This window comes from Lactuca serriola, chromosome 4 (assembly GCF_051521515.1).
Source record: "Lactuca serriola cultivar US96UC23 chromosome 4, Lser_US96UC23_V15, whole genome shotgun sequence".
Taxonomy (NCBI): Eukaryota; Viridiplantae; Streptophyta; class Magnoliopsida; order Asterales; family Asteraceae; genus Lactuca; species Lactuca serriola.
The window spans coordinates 173,294,989-173,314,195 of record NC_136411.1 but is presented as its reverse complement, the minus strand read 5'-3'; the positions used below and the strand labels follow the sequence as shown (position 1 = coordinate 173,314,195).

Below are 19,207 nucleotides of genomic sequence, written 5' to 3'. Positions count from 1 at the left end.
AGAGTTGCCTCCTTACAGACTGTGTCAATATGGTCCTTCCAGAATTATCACTACACTTCCAACTATCCTTGAGCAACCAATCTTTGGTAAACCTTAGATTGTTCTCGACAATTGTTTAATCCTTTTAGTCATATCCAGTTCTAAACCTTTTCCCTTCTTAATGCCCCAGGCATTTGGAAAATTTTAGAACGGATGAATATAGCACATGTAATCGATCCTATATCCGAAGCATATGGGACACGATTCATGATGTCTCACATAAAGACTAAACCAGTCTTTTGCTATAATATTTCCATTTCTATTTGCCAAGTTCTCATAATTCAGATTATGAAAAGGGATGCCGTAATCATAATCGAATTTTAGAACGCAAATAATGGACCCATATACAGAATTTCCTTATATTGAGCCATTCCAACATGAAATTCATATATATTTCCTTGACTAAATGATTAAAACCTCACGATCTAAGCTTATAGATTTGAGATGAAGTATAATTTCCTCTCCCTTAATTATAGCAAAACAACTTTTCCAACCCCTGCAACCTCACGAATTGAAACTTTTTGTTTTCTATAATTAACATTGCTAACTTGCAATACTTATCATAATGATCATGCTCCCACTAACATGATGATTATTAGCATAACACTTATGCTCCCACTAGCTTTGACATGTACTCAGAAATCAGCTGACTCTCTCACCAAAGTTCAGATTTCTGATACAAGATTGTTTTGATAGAACTTTATCAAAATCATACACCTTTCCTTAGATAGCTCATGGGTGTGTCTAAACAATTTCAAGAACTATGAAAAGGGATGCCGTAATCATAGTCTTGATTGTTTTGACCTTTGCCATTTCTCACAAGTCCATGTTAGTGTGCCGGTAAACCACACACGCTCCACTAACGACTTTGAGAATGCAAATATCACAATTGCTATCTAGATAAAATCTACTTAGTGAAAGTGTTTCCTCACCATCATTTTCATGAATCGGAGAGAAACCTTATGACACTAGATTTAATGGTGTATGAGTTCCTACCCATATGAATTTGTCAAAACCATAATCACAAGACAAAGATAATGACAAATCCAAAACCATATGGATTGAACTCAATCTTAACTTCTTGCCACCTGGCAGCTCAAGGGTCTGCCATTGCTTCCAAGTTGTTATGCAACCAATTGAGAACTCTAAGAACTCATATGCAAAGCCAACTTTAACTGGAATGGGCACAGAATATGTCAACACGATAGGTTATAAACCTCAAGTCGTGTGCTAGTGAAGAACTTTAGAGTTACACTTAAGCTTGTAAGTATAATCATATTTACTGAGCTTTAGTAAACTATGACGAATAGTTTTATCAATCTTTTGTGGTGGACTTAATCAGTGCACAAGAATGTGTACTCGATCCCTTAGTCCTTTACTTGACTCACACATCCATGTGACCGAGTAATTAGTCTTAATTTTTCCAAAACTTGAAAGTTCTCATTCATCATGCTATACAACTTGCATGATTCCAAGTTCCGGTCCAATTGAAACTTGGGTGATGAGAATCTTTCCCTATTTGGTAAATTTAGACATTACCACAAATGAAAGAATCAATTTCATATTTCCACTCTTGCTATTAATGGAATCTTATAAGCAACAAAAATTTTCACAGATGCCATTGTAAGGATATTTTAAAATAAATAAAATCAAAAATTTTCCTTTTATTTTAAAAACTTTGCGGAAAAACTTATCCTTACAACCCATATGAAAACTTGTTGTTATCTATTCCTAAGCAATATCTCATAACTCCTAAGAAGTAGCTCAAGAATCCGATCTTCAAGCTATGCGATAGAAATCCATCTACGCCATCAGATTCAGCATATTCTTACTTTAAGTTTCTTCACTTTTCTTTGATTCTTAAAACATCACCATGTGACCCCGTCACATCATGTATCAAGAATCTCAGAATAGAAACTTAACAGAGTTAGATAGTGGACTTTACCTGAAGTAGAGTCAAACTCATTGACTTTAACATCCTTAGGTAAATTTGGCAGCTTCGCAACCAATGCCCCTTTCTTTGGCAATATAAACATATGGACCCTTTGATAATGGTACATGAGACTATCACAGACTTAGTTTTTTTTTCTCTTTACCATTTGGTCAAACGAGTTGACTATGGCCGATCCCTTTCCTTTGGGAAGAGAATGTTTTTCTGGATTTCCTGTGTCACTATTGTCAATTTCCATCAAGTTTTAAGGAAGTTGATCTTAACAAATAGTAAGATCATTAAGGGTCTTGTCATAGTCTGTTTCATAGGTGTCCCAAAGGAACTCACTATGTGACTTAGAAAGTGATTGAACCACCAACTTTCTTAAGACTTTGACACCCAACTCTCCCGGCTTGTCAATATGTGACTACATCTCCAAGATGTGATCACACCTAGACCTTGCCTTGCCAATAGGGCTTGAGTGACCTTAAACTTTTCAAGAACTTATGGGTTAGGGAGATTAGTTGGAGGAGGAGAAAGAAGTATGATATCCATGGGACATCATCTTCATTAGGAAACCTTGTTTCAAGAGATTTGGGAAGATCATAGGTGTCTAAACCAGACATCTTTTGGGAGATATTCAAGATAGTTGATTTAAAGTCCTTAATATGACACCCAATATGAAATATTAAGGCTAGGACCCAACAAACTATTTTATAACTTAGAAGAGGTATGCCGTAATCCAAGCTATAAAATATTTGAAGGTAGGTGAATGACGATTCACCAATTTCCACCAAGATAAACGAAATGTATTATTAGGTTTTAATTGGTTTTGAAACTCCTAGATCTTTGAGATTCATTGAACTTTTCAAAGGCATGTTTCAATCTCAAGTGTGCCCTTCAGGTTTTGTGACTGGGATGTCGAGGATCACAAAACAAGGTGTGAAGTAACCATGCAAATCACTTGGTACCCTTAATAAATTACCCCTCAATCGATGTGCCGGTTAACCACACACGCTCCATCGATACTATGATAAATATTAAGTCACCCTTTACCTACCTTGTTAAGTCCAAGTTAGTGCGCCAGTTAACCACACACGCTCCACTAACGACTTAGACAAAGTGTAAAGTGTAATTTCATGGGTTAGCACCTTATTCACATTTTTCCTAAGTAACTAAGATTGGGTATTATTAAGAGTTTAGTTACTTAGTATTTATCATTAATACTTTTAATGAAGGGAGAATTCTAGTCCTGTCAAACCCGTTTGGCTAACGACCCTCCACCGGTCAAGAAAGCGGTGGGTGAGAGTGGACACCCATTAAGTTGCCATTTTATAGGCAACAACCTTATACCCACCTTATAGACCGGCTTCGTGAATGAGGCGTACTAGCGGTAAGACTGACTTTACTCTTATACATATATATATATATATATATATATATATATATATATATATATATTATTAACTTATAATATTATAAAGTATAAGGGTTGAATTTTAACTTTTAAAATTCTAAGGGCTAACTTGGAATTAAAGTATTCATAAGGAAAACTTTTCAAATTCCAAAACTTGAGGGCAAGTTTTGAAACTATTCAAAACTAATTAATTCCATAACTTATGTGTTTAAAGTAGTTTTAATCCAAAAACTCTTCAAGTTCCATAACTTGAGGACAAGTTATGGAAGACTTTAAGCTAATAAAAGAACTAACTTTTTCTTTATTTTATAACTTATGGATTTAATTATGGTTACATATTGTTCTTTAATGAAGTGACTCTTGAACTTCCATAACTTGAGGACAAGTTATGGAGTCATAAAAAAAAAACTATTCAATGACACAAGACTCTTCATTTTGTAACCATTGCCAACTCTTATGAATTTTATGAGTCTTTAATGTGACTCTTCATGTAACTTAAGGACAAGTTACACAAACACATTTTATACTCAACTCTTATATTAAAATGGATTGAAAACAACTATTTCAATTAACTTTTCTATTAATCTAAGCACTCATAAGAACAAGATAATTCAAATCAAACTTTTTCATGTAATTAGTCTAAACCTTAAACTAATACAAAACATGAATCTATTGACAATTATCTTTGAAAATGGATTAGCATGAACATTACCACATCAAAACAAGTTTATAAGTTCAAAAACAACTTAGGGTAATGTTCCTAGTCCATTTCTAGCCAAAAAAGTCGAGTTTATGCTGTCTGGGGGTCCAACTCGTCGAGTGCATGAACCAACTCGGCGAATTGGATCGAATTCATCACTTTTTAGGCATGGACTCGCCGAGTCTCCTGATAGACTCGCCGGGTCTGATGACCAGACAACAAGAAATTCGATTTTTTAAGCAGTTTTGCAAGTATAACAAGAAAACAAACCTGAGCTCTGATACCACTGTTGGGTTTTGAGCATTCTAACACTCCTAAGTGTACATGCAACCCTAAATACCTTGGATCTATGTTTTCTCTATTATACATGCAAATAAGAACTTCCAAGGTATTATCCTAATCTAGCATACAAAAACAATGACTATAGCAAGATAGAATACATACCTCTTTGATGTAGGAAGTCTTCATGAAGCTTGAGTGCCTAGTGCCCCAAGTGTGACACCTCAAATGGTTCACACAACACCAAATACAAATAGAATGACTTGAGAGAATTCTACACTTCATGAAAATCGGCTAGCCCTTTCTCACTCTCTCTAGTGACCGATTTTTGGTCAAGAATAATATGCTTATATAGTTAGGGTTACACCATGTAAACCCTAATTGACATGGCCTTTCATTTCCATGATCCATGGGTACAAATACACCATGGAGCATCCATGGACCATCCTATGGGTTTTAGCCCAACTTGATTATCCATGGAGCATTAGCCCACTATACAAGTATGGATGATTTACACAATCAACCCATATATTTAATTAGTCTTCTTTTGATCACTTAATTAATCCTAGATTAATTCTTGATCAATACTAATTAAATAATCTTATTATTCTTATTATTAATATACTAGAACTTATAATATATTAATAACCATAAGTGTCTTATTTCTCTCATTATAGTCTATCCAAGTGCATGATGCCATGCAACCCAAATGGACCATGCCGGGTCGGGTCAAGTCTTACCAATTATAGTTATGGACTTAGACATTAATCCAACACGAAGAACTCTGGAGCTCCACATGCCTTGGATTGCCAAAATGAGTGATTTCATGCTCCTAACTGTCCTACAACAATTTCGTCTCGAAAGGCCCTAAGCCGCTCATCTATGAGCCCCATAATCCCCTCCTTGATGGTACTAAACATCACAGGAGCAACAACCACATTACCATGAGTGACTGCCTCTAGTCATCCCGAAATCTCATACCAACACACCGCCATATATCCAACCTGTACCGAGTTACCCACGACTCTCAATCTGGAAGTAATGCACTATCACACACTATGTCTCTGGTCCCTCAACCAACATTCCATCGTGTGGATCATCATAGAAGCTAGAGACCTCACTCTCACAGTTGATACACAACGTAGGCATCGAGGGTCGCTGCCCCGGTATACTCCTCTTGATCACCTGAATCTACTGCTAAAAAGTATGCCTTACTCAACTAAGGCAACTCCTTGTCCTCATCCATCTCAGTCCCCACCAATGACTCTTTCACGGTATAATAAATACCTCGCAGCAACATATCATAATTACTCTGGTGAAAACATGGCAACTATATGATACCCTATGGAATTACCTCCAAACTCTAGAACTGGAAGCTCGTTATCTCGTTCGCTCCACACGAGAAGCGGAAATAGTGTAATCTTCGTCACAGGATGTGACATCTCAACAATCGGTTGATCACTCAACCCATACCGCAATCCTCCTCCACGTATCACCTCCACTTTTCCACAAGTCCTGCCACTCCAACTGGCAGCCCACCAGTCAACTCCTCGGGATCCAAAACTCAATCCCCTCATAAGGTACACTCTATCGAAGCTCAACCAACATGGCCCTATGGCCCCACAATTTACCATATCCATTCCTGGTCTGAACACCCAGCGTCGGATAACTAGTAAAAATGGCAACACACTCTGCTACGAATCATGGTACCTAAACCATGTTATCTCCCTACTACCTGCTATTTAGAACCTCTGGAATCCTCCCTGTTTCGAGTATGGGTACTGTGCTTTTAGTAGTACGGGATCGTACTACCTGCCACATCTACCCATACATTCCACATGGATCGTCCCAGGTTTCCTAAATAGTTGCTCAACCTTCTCGATCACCAATCCCATTGCACATGGTCGCTCTCCAGCGAATACTCTCCTCTATCAGCGTACTCATCTGACTAAGGTATCTTCCTAGGATCCTCCTAGGTTCTCACATTTCTCTGCCATCAGCTACTGAAGAACTCCTAATGATGCCAGCCATCTACCTCCTGAATATCGTGATACTCACTCGGTAGCTGACTCCCATCATCAAGATTTCCACAAAGCACAAAGCAAGCAGCATTCGGGCATCGAATAACCTCCACCATCACGTAAAACCACTCTGGCATATAAATCCTCTCGCTCTATCCACAAATCAAAAGGCATCGTTGACCCAAGCAACCCCACCCCTCATGGCATCTAACTACCCTCTCAGTAGATTCCTCCAAAAGCACATCTAGGTATCTCTCCTAGATTACTCCACTACTCAAACCTCTCTCTAAAAGATTCCTGCTAGATACTCCTACTCAACACATACTCAAGTCACATAACAGATAGCAACAACTTCTATGCTAAGGTATCACAAATCAGCCAACTCTAGCCCAAAAATATGAAGTACCTAGCCTATCCTCTACCATGAGTAAATATATCATAATCAAAATTAAGTAATGGTATTTTGGGAAATCACCATTTGGGATCTGGCTGATTGTACACACTGCTCCAACTCGTTTTCTCTTAAAACACTTTCTCATTTTAGAAAAAATCAAGTATTTTGAAATTTTTTCTCAAATCCTCGGTTTGAGTTCAGACACACCCGAAGGTATATCCGAATCCCTCAAACCAAGGCTCTGAGATTTTCATTTTAAAATCTCAAAATTCTCATTAACACATTTCAAAAAAAAACCCCAAAGTATCAAATTGTCAAAACACATATCCACAATCGTTAAATAAAAATCCAGGATCCTCAAAACATAACTCCATCTTGTGCGTACAATCGAGCAGGCGCCTTCCCGCGATCCTGAAAAGTACCTGAAACACATATCACACAACACGGGAAGCACGAATGTAACGCTCCATTTCTGGTATGTAAATTTAATTAAAGTATCTCCATTTCTTAAGGGGTACTCGATGAGTCTGTAGCCCGAATCATCGAGTAGAAGCGGGATGAGCTCGCGATTTAAGTTGGCTACTCGGTGAGTCCATATGTTGGGACTCGACGAGTATGCCTGTCAGGATGAAGCCCTAATTTCAACGGTTTGTACCCTATTTAAACGGCATTATAGCCTCCCACCCCAGCCTCCAGTACCTGTAGAGCATTTCCCCTGTAAACCCTAGCCCCCATTGTTGAGTTTAAGTGTGTTTGTGCTAGTTTGGAAGCTTTGGAAGAGAAGGAAGGAAATAAGGTCCATAAAAGAGAAAGGAGATCCAGGATTTAGCTTCCATCTATTTCTCATTCAGGTAATGAAGTTATTACCTTGTGTATTTCTCCATTAAACCCTCTTTTATGCTTGTTATGTCTTCTTTGGAGCCTTTTATGATTCAAAACTTGAGATATGGACTCTCCTTTGGATGGAAACCTTAGATCTGGACGTTATTGAACTCCAGGAGCTCATTATAGCCACCTTTATGCAATCTTGGCCTTGTTCCAAACCCTAAGTGCTTAGCATTTGTTGATTTTGGGTATTTTAGCCTCATACTCTTGTGCATGCACATTAAGTTGGAAACTTTACGTGTAAAACCAGTCCTAGAAGCTCAGATCTATGATTTGGAAGCACTGAAATTGATTATAATCGACTGTATAGTAATAGCATGCTTGGGACTCGATGAGTTGTTCTTCAACTCGGCGAGTTGTTCTTCAGACTCGACGAGTTGTTCATACGACTCGGCGAGTCACAGACTGGACGTGTATGTTGAAGGAGAACTCGACGAGTTGTTCATACAACTCGGCGAGTCGGATGAAGTTAGACTCGATGTTAGCATTGAAGAAGAACTCGTCGAGTCTTTGCCAAACTCGACGAGTAGAAGCGGGTAGAGAACTAGAATGGATGAAAGGGACTCGGCGAGTTGACGACCCAACTTGGCGATTCTGGTCAACAGGAAGTTGACTTTGACTAGGAAGTTGACTTGACCAGGGGTAAATAGTCATTTTACCCTGAGATCAGTATTCAATATTTGATTTAGTGTTTATGGGATTTGTAGCCGGGGAGTTCCGGAGCAGCAGTTAGGCAGTTTCAGATTTAGCATCTCGGCAGCCAATGTTATGAGGTGAGTTTCCTTCCAGTAGGAACGGCTCTACGACCACAATGTCGGCCCGTCTAGTTAGTAGTAGTTCCGGACTGCGGTTCGAGGCAGTAGTTCAGTGTGCTTGATGTCTTTTTGATTCAAGCCTGTCTTTGTGTTATGTGTTCCAGACTTGGGTCCGATGCACTATGCAGTATATTTGATTATGTTAGTAGTTATGATTATGTTATGCTATGTTCAGTCAGTTTCCGGACTTCGGTCTGATGCAGAGGGCGAGGCCCTGGTTAGTTCCGGACTTCGGTCCGATGCAGTTTCCGGACTTCGGTCTGATGCAGAGGGTGAGGACCTGGTTAGTTCCGGACTTTGGTCCGATGCAGTTTCCAGACTTCGGTCCGATGCAGAGGGCAAGGCCCTAGTCAGTTCCGGACTCTGGTACGATGCAGTTTCCGGACTTTGGTTTGATGCAGTGGGCAAGGCCCAATATGTGTTTATATGTTGTTGTATGGTATGTGGTAGTTTGGGGGAGCTCACTAAGCTTCGTGCTTACAGTTTCAGTTTTGATTTCAGGTACTTCCACTAGCAAAGGGAAGAGCTCGGGTTGATGGTATCGCACCCACCACAACTTCAGTTTTATCCTGGGAGTTTTATTCAGACACTTTGTTATGATTGATACAGTTTTGTTTTGACACAATTACTATGACTTTTGAGTACTCATTCCATGGTTCTTATTATATATGACATTGGATGATGTGATTTTTAGTAACATTAAAACAAAAAATTTTGGGTTGTTACAACAAAGCTTAGTGAGTTCCCCAAAATAACGCATACACAAATAATAAGCCTCACATGGCTATGACTCGGCATGGACCCTCCGGTCTCATGCATCTCGGTGTGGACCCTCCGGTCATGTGTCTCAGTGAGGACCCTACGGTCTAACAACTCGGTTTGGACCCTCTAGTCCAGTATCTCAGTGAACACCCTCCGGTCCCACAACTCGGTTTGGATCTGCCGGTCCTATCTCAGTAAACACATAATATAGCATATATATCACACAGACAAAATGAATAATATCATACTACTCAATTAAGCACATAGGACCCTCTGATCGCACAAAGATACCACTCATGGTAAGTATAGTGAGAAGACTCACCTCACAGAGTAAAGCAAAATATCCCGCACTCGAGCTGCTGGTCAAATCTCCGCCCCTCTATGGCCTCCAACATCCATAATTGACCAAAACCCTAAAGTCAACAGGAGTCAACAGTCAAAACTGATCCAACTCTAAAAGTCAATAGAAGTCCACACCCAAGTCAATAGTTCCTATTGACTCAACTCGCCGAGTATAACTCATGACTCCTCGAGTCACTCAGAACTCAGTAATCGCGAAAACCCGTCTCTACATGCCGAGTTGCTATCCTACTCGTCGAGTCCATACAATGTCCAAAAGATCAGGAAAACCCTACCTACTCATCGAGTTGTCTCATCACCTCATCGAGTCCACTCTGAATCCAAAGACGGGTAAAACCCTCTCAACTCGTCCAGTTGTCTCATTAGCTCGCCGATTCTGTCCTTCGTCCAAACCATCAGGTAAACCCTAACCGACTCGTCGATTCGGCTCACCAACTTGTCGAGTCTATTCAGTCCATTTCCTCATTTAGACAATTTTGGACAGAAATAAGGTCTCATACTCTGGATCTAGCCTCCTGAGGCTGAATCCTCATGTAAAGTTGCACCTTTACGTTCATACATGGCATATAGGGCTCAAGATGCCAAAACAAGCTCCATAAAGGTCTTTATGCTCGAATACTTGCCCAAAGCTTAATAAAGCTCGAATCTTTAGGCTCATATGGACTCATATAGCTCAGATCTATAGTCTCAATTTCCATGGCCAGCTCAACAACTCCAAACCAAAAGATGGATGGGATAAAGCCCTGAAACTCTCTAGAAAGAGATCTAACAAAAGGAATGATCAAGGAGATATCTTTTTACCTCCAATTGACAGCTAGCACCGAAAGAACACTGGACTCAAAGCTTCTTCTTGTTTCAAACCTTCTTGCTCTTCATTCTTCTTCTAAAAATGCACTTGAACACAAGATCTTTAGCCTTTCTCTCCCTCTTAAAATGACTACAGCTCGTCTAGGGTTTCTCCGAGTGTGTCTAAATGGCCAGGGATGCGGAAATGAGGGCTTAAGGGCCTTTAAATAGTGTGCAAGACCTAAAATTAGGGTTTTCTCAATACAGACTCAACTCATCGAGTCCAGCCCCCGACTCGACGAGTAGGCTTCAAAACGCGCGTGGCCAACTAAGCCCCTACACGACGAGTCAGGACCAACCAACTCGTCGAGTAGGTTCCCCAAAGTACAATATAACTCTTAAATTCTCATTCAGGAATCGGGGTGTTACAATTCTCCCCCACTTGAATTAGATTTCGCCCTCGAAATCGCTCCCTGAAAACACATAGATCAAACGCAATAACCCGAGAAGCACCACCAAAAATCTCATATCATACAACAACCTCCCTTCCAAGACACCTAAACCTAATCAGGAACTCCCAATCCCAAAATAGGATGGACCCCTCTGCCGTTGAGGTACCAGTTTTGACTCTCCAGAACCTGGAAGTTTTAGTGGTTTGTCTCCCTGCTAGACGCCCATGCAAGTCGTTGACCAATATCTGGCTAACGATCACTCATGACAGATATACCAATCGATCCAGATCGTAGCTCAAAAGGAATGGAAGGGTCACATCTCACTAGGGACCCACCACCTGTACTGCTATCATAACCCATCTTAAAAAATGAACCTCAATATTGTGTCCTCAGACACAATAAAATGATCATGCCCGCTCGGAACCATCCTCTGACGTCTATACTCATAATCCCTAGATTCCTCTCAAATACCCCTCCAACATTGAGAACAAGGTCAGCTCCCGGCCCAATAGTGGAACTTCCAAAGGATACCTATTGCACTCCTAATGAAACGACTTTGCGGACTCCTTCTCACAATAGCTATCTCAACCCATCAAGACACAGAAAATCACGAAGTTCGCTCTACCTCAAGCGAATCACTACAACCCCATATGAAGTCGTCTCACCTCCAACCTTTGTCGTCTACCACCTACTGATTCCATGCGTCTCGTGGACCTTCCCAAAACAATGTACTGACCTACACATGTCTAAAACATCTGATGGAAACTATTACCTCTCAAAAGGAACCCATCCGGAAATTCGGAATCTCATCCTGCCTACTTATTACACAAATATGGCCAAACTCAAACTCGGAAGTCTGATTCAACAGGAAAAATTGAAACCACTCACCTCCAACCTGAGACTCAACTCAAACCCTATGATCCACAAATCTATGCGTACACCCCTCTTCCAATTTGGATATAACGATTCCCGACCATCCTGGAGACCCCAGTCTTGCCCCTGGTCCAGCCTTCAGTTTCCTAAGACTCAATTGGTAAGGATACCTAAGCCTAAGAATTTCTCTGTGTCATGCTCTAACTAGTGAAGGCTATGGCTCCTCGCAGTTATACAACAATCTTTCACTGACTAACATGTGCTACGACTCCCCATAGCCCTATGACACTCTCTCCCTGACTCATGAATGCTACAGCTCCCCGCAGTATTACGATACTCTCTCGCTGACTCACATATGCTACGATTCCCCTCAGTCATAAGATACCCTCTCTCTAACTCATGAAAGCTACAGCTCCCTGCAGGCTTACGAAACTCTCTCACTGACTCGTAAAGGCTACGGCTCCCCGCAGTTTCACAATACTCTCTCACTCGCCGTGGGCTCACCCCTATGGTTTTTCCCCAATAGTCCCAAGTGATTACTCCCACTTGAATCTACTCGCTCTCTTACCACCCCATAATCTCATCCTCAAGTCATCTCCCCACTGAATTCACTAACTCATGTTCCGCAGTCGCATCATAGATAGGTACACACACCCACCCAGATTAAGCATCACTACTCCTGATGAAAATCTCCTCAACAAAGCACTTTCTCCTACTACAATTCACATTCTTGGACAATTCCGTCCAATGACAAATAGTTGAAGGGCTCCCACTGGAACACTAGTCACTCGAAACTCTACTTGCCATCTCACTAAATCAAGCCTCAAAATAATCCAAAAATTTTAGGCATCATACTCGGATACCTCGGTACACCATCACAGAACCTCGCGATGTCTTGCCTCAACCACTGATCTTCCACTCACCGCATCTCGTATCTTCGAAATACTCCAGCTCGCCAATTGAAACACGGAGGAAGCGCCAATGACTAAGAACATGTTGAAAACAATCTGAAACCCCATCCTCTACTGCTCAAAACCTATGCAAGAATACTCATATCGGCACTGAAGTTGGTTGCCAAAACAACTACTGCCTTTCCTAGAGTGCATAAAACAACCCATACATCGAACTAGAAATTCTCAACAGTCGAAACTGAACTCCAACAAGCCAACCGTCTCAAACTCATCCACTACAAACTTGAAGAATCCATAACTGCAATAAGGTTCCTGACCAAAAGCTACTCGTTGTGGATACACTCATCCTTTCCTAAACACGTACAACATGCATCATCTCGCTATGCACCTCGCCTCATCCACTAATAACCCAAGTCTCATGTGTCCGTACCGTAGATCTCCATAACCAGTTCTCTAACCTCACTTGAATAGATCGCTATTCCTCTTAATAGAATACCTGGTTCTCCCCCCACTCAGGGTTCGAACCATCACCAATTGGCATACCAACAGTCTACTCCATAGGCTGTTTCACCAGGTACATCACACTTGAATCTTGGAATCATACCTCGCAACACTCGATGATCTTCCCGATAGAGACCAAGAAACTCCAAATATCCCGAATCCTGAATCTCAGCTGAAATCCTCGGAATCCTGCCCACGTGACTCCCTCTAGTCATCCCGAAATCTCATACCAACACACCGCCGGATATCCCAACTGTACCGAATTAGCCATGACTCTCAATATGGAAGTGATGCATTATCACACACTGTGTCTTCGGTCCCTCAACCAACATTCCATCGCGTGGATCATCATAGAAGCAAGAGACCTCACTCTCATAGTCAATACACAAAGTACGCAACGAGGGCCGCCGCCCCGGTATACTCCTATTGATCACCTGAATCTGCTGCTAAAAAGTATGCCTTACTCAACTAAGGCAACTCCTTGTCCTCATCCATCTCAGTCCCCACCAATGACTCTTTCACGGTATAATAAATACCTCGCAACAACATATCACAATTACTCTGGTGAAAACATCGCAACTATATGATAACCTATGGAATTACCTCCAAACTCTAGAATTGGAAGCTCGTTATCTCGTTCGCTCCACACGCGAAGCGGAAATAGTGTAATCTTCGTCACAGGATGTGACATCTCAACCATCGGTCGAGAACTCAACCCAGACCGCAATCCTCCTCCGCGTATCACCACCACTTTTCCACAAGTCCTACCACTCCAACTGGCAGCCCACCAGTTAACTCCTCGAGATCTAAAACTCAATCCCCTCACAAGGTACACTCTGTCGAAGCTCTACCAACATGGCCCTGTGGCCCCATAGTTTACCATATCCATTCTCGGTCTAAACACCCATCGTCGAATAACTGCTAAAAATGGCAACACACTCTGCTACGAATCATGGTACCCGAACCATGTTATCTCCCTACTACCTACTATTTAGAACCTCTGGAATCCTCCCTGTTTCGAGTATGGGTCCTCTGCTTTCAGTAGTATGGGACCATACTACCTGCCACATCTACCCATACATTCCACACAGATCATCCAGGGTTTCCTAAATAGTTGCTCAACCTTCTCGATCACCAATCCTATTGCACATGGTTGCTCTCCAGCGAATACTCTCCTCTATCAGCGTACTCATCTAAATAAGGTATCTTCCTAGGCTCCTCCTAGGTTCTCACATTTCTCTGCCATCAGCTGCTGAAGAACTCCTGATGATGCCGACCATCTACCTCCTAAATATCGTGATACTCACTCGGTAGCTGACTCTCATCATCAAGATTTCTACAAAGCACAAAGCAAGCAGCATTCGGGCATCGAATAACCTCCACCATCATGTAAAACCACTCTGGCATATAACTCTTCTCGCTTTATCCACAACTCAAAAGGCATCGTTGACCCAAGAAACCCCACCCCTCATGGCATCTAACTACCCTCTTAGTAGATTCCTCCAACAACACATCTAGGTATCTCTCCTAGATTACTCCACTAATCAAAGCTCTCTCTAAAAGGTTCCTGCTAGATACTCCTACTCAGCACATAATCAAGGCACAAAACACATAGCAACAACTCCTAGGCTAAGGCATCACAAATCAGCCGAATCTAGCCTGAAAATATGAAGTACCTAGTCTATCCTCTAGCATGCATCACTAATATCTTGTAAATATATCATAATCACAATTAAGTAATGGTATTTTGGGAAATCACCGTTTGGGCTCTGGATTAATGTACACACTACTTCAACTCGTTTTCTCTTAAAACGCTTTCTCATTTTAGAAAAAATCATTTCTTTTGAAATTTTTTCTCAAATCCTTAGTTTGAGTTCAGACACACCCGAAGGTACATCCGAATCCCTCAGATTAGTGAGTTCCCCAAAATACCACATACACAAATAATAAGCCTCTTATGGCTATGACTCGGCATGGACCCTCAGGTCTCATGTGTCTCGATGTGGACCCTCCAATCATGTGTCTCAGTTAGGGGTGAAAACGAGCCGAGACGAGCCCGAGCCTGGCCTGGCTCGGCTCGGGCTAGTTTAAGTTATATAAGGCTTGATCTCGTGCTCGGCTCGAGTCGAGCTTCCTTGTACTTAGCTCGGCTCGAGCTCGTAAAGAATTATATAAGCTCGACTCGGGATTGGGCTCGACTAATTTTTTATTTGACGTGTCTAAATAAGCTTAAGCTCGGCTCGAGCTCGTTTACTAATACCCTAAATCCAAAATTACCCTAATATGTTTATATATATATATATATAATATTAAATTATATTATATAAAGGCTCGTTTAGGCTCGTGAGTCTAATCAAGCTTAATGGCATAGGCTTGAGCTCGAGATCGTTTAATAAATGAGCTTAATATTAAGCTCGAGCTCGGATCGGGCTGGTTTAAAATCGATTTCGAGTCGAGCTTTTAACGATCCAATCTCAAGTAGCTCGCGAGTAGCTTGGCTCGTTTGCACCCCTAGTCTCAGTGAGGACCCTCTGGTCTTACAGCTCGGTTTGGACCCTCCAGTCCAGTATCTCAGTGAAGACCCTTCAGTCCCACAACTTCGTTTGGACGCTCCGGTCCTATCACAGTAAACATAGATTATAGCATATATATCACACAGACAAAATGCATAATATCATATAACTCAAGTAAGCACATAGGACCCTCTGGTCGCACAAAGATACCACTCATGGTAAGTATAGTGAGAAGACTCACCTCACAGAGTAAAACAAAATATCTCACACTCGAGCTGCTGGTCAAGTCTCCGCCCCTCCATGGCCTCCAATATCCACATTTGACCAAAACCCTAAAGTCAACAGTCAAAACTGATCCAACTCTAAAAGTCAACAGAAGTCCACACCTAAGTCAACAATCCTTATTGATTCAACTCGCTGAGTACAACTCATGACTCGTCGATTCCCTCAGAACTCAGTAATCGCGAAAACCCGACTCTACTCACCGAGTTGCTAGCCAACTCGTCGAGTCCATGCAACGTCCAAAGGATCAGCAAAACCCTACCTACTCGTCAAGTTGTCTCATCAACTCGTCGAGTACACTCTGAATCCAAAGACGGGTAAAACCCTCTCAACTTGTCAAGTTGTTTCATCAACTCGCCGACTCTGTCGTGCATCCAAACCATCGGGTAAACCCTAACCGACTCGTCAAGTCTATTCAGTCCACTTCCTCATTCAGAAAATTTTGGACATAAATAAGGTCCCATACTTTGGATCTAGCCTCTAAGGCTGAATCATGCACATAAAGCTACAACCTTTACATTCATGCATGGCATATAGGGCTCAAGATGCCGAAACAAGCTCCATAAAGGTCTTTATGCTTGAAGACTTGCCCAAAGCTTAATAAAGCTCGAATCTTTGGGCTCACAGGGACTTATATAGATCAGATCTATAGTCTCAACTTCCATGGCCAACTCAACAACTCCACTACTAGAAAAACAGCCTTTTACGACGCGCAAAACACGACGCTCTTTGATTTATGTTACGCATTAGAGAGTGACATTAAAAAAGTGTCATCTCTTCAAAAAATTTAAGGATTTATGTCGCGCATTACTGAGTGCCTTTAAATTAGTGTCTGATGTAAAAATATTAAAAACACGGAAGGCACTTGTGCGTCATCTGTGAATGTCGTTTTATATTTTTTTTAAGAAATGCGCGTGTCCGAGGGAAAATGAAATCCCCCAAAATTTTGAACACCCGCCATCCTCCCTGTGTACTCTCTACACCCGCCAAATCGATTTCATTCTCTCCCTTCCTTCTCTCTGCAACCCCTTCCTCTGCGATCGACTTTCACTTCCTTCTCTGTGTAAACCCTAATCAAACATAACGCATTTGCAATGGTAATGTCTTCTTTCACAAAATAGACGATTGAGCGAAGAACTAGGGCTTCTGATGAATCGAACATCACCAACAATGATAGCTACCCATCATAATTTGTTTTTTCTCTCGGACTCCACCATTCCAACATCGCACGACAACAGCGCTTGCATCTGCTGCATCTTCTCCAACATTGGATTCTGGTTCTGGAAAGCGCTTGCATCCACCTTCTCGTCTCTCCCCCTCCACCGTGTTTTCTCTCATCTCTCTCCTCCATAGATGGAGATTGTCGGAGACATGAAGGGAGTAACCGAAGGAAACCCTAAAACTACTCTGATTGCATAAACACTTCTTCTCCTGCAACTTTAGGTAAGTCTCTCCTCCATAGAGTATAATTTCTGCTTTCATGTTTTTTCATCTTTAATCTTTCAAACCCCTTTCTTGTTCTTCTTTCAGTGTTAGAATTTATCTGGATTTAGCTCTTTGATTTTATAAGATCTTCATAAATTGTTCGGGTTTCTTGATTTTTGGAACCTGCATGTTTATTTTCCTTCCCAATCTGGGCATTTTTATCTGTGATTAGTAAACAAATTAGGGTTATGATTCTTAAACATCCAATCCTTTTGCCTTTGTTCTTGTTCTTAATGTTTTTCTTTTTTAGAAAATTCCATCGTCTTTAGTTCTTGATCTTGACTTTGAAGACACCCATGTGTTGTTTAGTTGAAATTCAGTTTCAAGATCATGATTCTTCATTAACTAAATCAACTTGTCAATCTTACCCTGAAGTTGCTAGTGCTGGAGAAAATTACCATTTAGCGTTTGAGAGTTGGAATTGAAGATATGGAATGGAATTGAAGCTCATTTAGTTGCAATAATGGTCATATCTGTGATCTGTTATTGCTAGGCAAAATGGGTCCCAATCATCAATTACAACAGCAAGGGTAGTGCCCTATGCTTCTTCAGTTCCAATTGAAGGTTTAGTAAATTAAAGCTTTAACCAAGGTAATCATCTGGGGTATCAAAGTTACTGGGATGCAACATATGCACATGAATTGACAAATTTTCGTGAACATGGGGATGCTGGTGAAGTTTGGTATGCATATCTAATTGACTATGACATATACCTTCTTTGACAAGATGCTTTTTTGTATGACTTTTTAAATTCTTTCTAAAGGTTTGGGGCAGATGTCATGGAAATGGTTGCTTCATGGAAAAAAGGACTATGTGCTGACATTTCACAAAGACATTTACAAATTCAACATAAAATTGATGACTCTGAGTCTGTTAGTCAAGAGGATAAAGATTTAGCAAGATGGAGTGTTCTTGATGTTGGAACAGGCAATGGGCTACTTCTTCAAGAGCTTGCTAAACAGGGGTATAGTATTATACATAATAACACTTATTCCTCCTTTTGGTACGATGATAATTGATAAATCATTCTTTATTACTTTTGATGTTAGTATAAATAGGTTCTCTGATCTCACTGGAATAGATTATAGTGAATGAGCAATTAGCCTTGCTAGAAGCCTTGCTAATCGTGATGAATTTATTGGTATCAAACTATTGGTTGATGATGTTCTTGATTTTTTATTTACTCATATTTAATGTCTATTGGTAAGTTACAATTTGCATTTACTCATATTTAATGTTTTTTATTTTTGATTTTACAGCTCCTGATATACATCGATCCAACAGCACAAAGTTCTAGGGATATGCTTGGTATTGACACTCGAGGTTGAAAACTTCAACGTCATGTCAGGGATAAATATAAATTTATTTCAAGTTTGGTCCATTATACCCTTGGTTGACATTTATAAAAAACTTCCTGGAAGTTACTAAAGAAACAGTCGTTGCCACCTTTGTGCTATTCATCAGGTGTTAAATGGCTTCTACCAACCTTGGACATGGCGGAGTTGGCAGTTCCAGAGTTGTTACCGGCTTGAATTATTTATCTAGTTCAGTTGACTGGCTCGGGAGAGAGATGCTTGAGATGCGACAAGGTAGAACATGATGATGAAAGAGTGAGTGCAAGTTCCTTTTCCCTTATCATAACTTTTCTTATATATCATTCATAAAATTCTTATATATCATCAGTTGTTATTGATAATCTGTTCATGTTGGATTTATATTGCAGGAAAGTGAACCAGAGATAGTACATGGTGTGGGTTCTGAAGCAAGGCATGTTATAAGAACAACAACACACCCGGTCTTCT

At 40.8% G+C, this 19,207-nt stretch overlaps 1 pseudogene; it reads left to right on the top strand.

The window, feature by feature from the left end:
• The first annotated feature begins 17,868 nt into the window (after nucleotides 1-17,868).
• On the top strand, nucleotides 17,869-18,679 carry LOC145099011 (uncharacterized; annotated as a pseudogene).
• The last annotated feature ends 528 nt before the right edge of the window (nucleotides 18,680-19,207 follow it).